The sequence below is a fragment of the Trifolium pratense genome, unplaced genomic scaffold (genome assembly GCF_020283565.1).
Source record: "Trifolium pratense cultivar HEN17-A07 unplaced genomic scaffold, ARS_RC_1.1 scaffold_108, whole genome shotgun sequence".
NCBI classification, from domain to species: domain Eukaryota; kingdom Viridiplantae; phylum Streptophyta; class Magnoliopsida; order Fabales; family Fabaceae; genus Trifolium; species Trifolium pratense.
Window position 1 is genome coordinate 20,001 of NW_025721009.1, and position 2,500 is coordinate 22,500.

Genomic DNA, 2,500 nt, shown 5'->3' on the forward strand with positions numbered 1-2,500 from the left:
AAGTGGCTAAGCGATCCGACGAAGTTTCGATTGAGTTTGATTTTTTGGCCGAAAACTCGAAAAAAGGCGGATTTGACGTAAAACGCCGCCTAGAAGTCGAATTTTGAGACGGTGTCTTGTGTACACACTCCACACAATATGTATAAGTGGACTGGAAAGTGGCTAAGCATTCCGAGGAATTTTCGATTTATTTTGATTTTTCGGCCGAAACGCCGAAAATAGGCGGATTTGACGTAAAACGCCTCATATAAGTCGAATTTTGGGAAGGTGTCTTGTGTGCACACTGCACACAATATGTATAAGTGGACTGGAAAGTCGCTAAGCATTCCGAGGAAGTTTCGATTTATTTTGATTTTTCGGCCGAAACGCCGAAAATAGGCGGATTTGACGTAAAACGCCTCATATAAGTCGAATTTTGGGAAGGTGTCTTGTGTGCACACTGCACATAATATGTATAAGTGGACTGGAAAGTGGAAAAATATTTTCGGAGCACTTTGATTTTTTGGCCCCCCGCGTGCCTTGCCACGCCCTTGCTTATAGCAAAACGAGACGGGGCCTTGGTCCAACTTGGCATAGGCATGGAATTTGATCTTTATTACTTGGCCACGGTCATGCCACGGTACATGGAGGTTGCTTGACACCCCCGTGTGCATTTCGGAGCACTTTGATTTTTTGGCCCCCCGCGTGCCTTGCCACGCCCTTGCTTATAGCAAAACGAGACGGGGCCTTGGTCCAACTTGGCATAGGCATGGAATTTGATCTTTATTACTTGGCCACGGTCATGCCACGGTACATGGAGGTTGCTTGACACCCCCGTGTGCATTTCGGAGCACTTTGATTTTTTGGCCCCCCGCGTGCCTTGCCACGCCCTTGCTTATAGCAAAACGAGACGGGGCCTTGGTCCAACTTGGCATAGGCATGGAATTTGATCTTTATTACTTGGCCACGGTCATGCCACGGTACATGGAGGTTGCTTGACACCCCCGTGTGCATTTTCGGAGCACTTTGATTTTTTGGCCCCCCGCGTGCCTTGCCACGCCCTTGCTTATAGCAAAACGAGACGGGGCCTTGGTCCAACTTGGCATAGGCATGGAATTTGATCTTTATTACTTGGCCACGGTCATGCCACGGTACATGGAGGTTGCTTGACACCCCCGTGTGCATTTCGGAGCACTTTGATTTTTTGGCCCCCCGCGTGCCTTGCCACGCCCTTGCTTATAGCAAAACGAGACGGGGCCTTGGTCCAACTTGGCCTAGGCATGGAATTTGATCTTTATTACTTGGCCACGGTCATGCCACGGTACATGGAGGTTGCTTGACACCCCCGTGTGCATTTTCGGAGCACTTTGATTTTTTGGCCCCCCGCGTGCCTTGCCACGCCCTTGCTTATAGCAAAACGAGACGGGGCCTTGGTCCAACTTGGCATAGGCATGGAATTTGATCTTTATTACTTGGCCACGGTCATGCCACGGTACATGGAGGTTGCTTGACACCCCCGTGTGCATTTCGGAGCACTTTGATTTTTTGGCCCCCCGCGTGCCTTGCCACGCCCTTGCTTATAGCAAAACGAGACGGGGCCTTGGTCCAACTTGGCCTAGGCATGGAATTTGATCTTTATTACTTGGCCACGGTCATGCCACGGTACATGGAGGTTGCTTGACACCCCCGTGTGCATTTTCGGAGCACTTTGATTTTTTGGCCCCCCGCGTGCCTTGCCACGCCCTTGCTTATAGCAAAACGAGACGGGGCCTTGGTCCAACTTGGCCTAGGCATGGAATTTGATCTTTATTACTTGGCCACGGTCATGCCACGGTACATGGAGGTTGCTTGACACCCCCGTGTGCATTTCGGAGCACTTTGATTTTTTGGCCCCCCGCGTGCCTTGCCACGCCCTTGCTTATAGCAAAACGAGACGGGGCCTTGGTCCAACTTGGCATAGGCATGGAATTTGATCTTTATTACTTGGCCACGGTCATGCCACGGTACATGGAGGTTGCTTGACACCCCCGTGTGCATTTCGGAGCACTTTGATTTTTTGGCCCCCCGCGTGCCTTGCCACGCCCTTGCTTATAGCAAAACGAGACGGGGCCTTGGTCCAACTTGGCATAGGCATGGAATTTGATCTTTATTACTTGGCCACGGTCATGCCACGGTACATGGAGGTTGCTTGACACCCCCGTGTGCATTTTCGGAGCACTTTGATTTTTTGGCCCCCCGCGTGCCTTGCCACGCCCTTGCTTATAGCAAAACGAGACGGGGCCTTGGTCCAACTTGGCATAGGCATGGAATTTGATCTTTATTACTTGGCCACGGTCATGCCACGGTACATGGAGGTTGCTTGACACCCCCGTGTGCATTTCGGAGCACTTTGATTTTTTGGCCCCCCGCGTGCCTTGCCACGCCCTTGCTTATAGCAAAACGAGACGGGGCCTTGGTCCAACTTGGCCTAGGCATGGAATTTGATCTTTATTACTTGGCCACGGTCATGCCACGGTACATG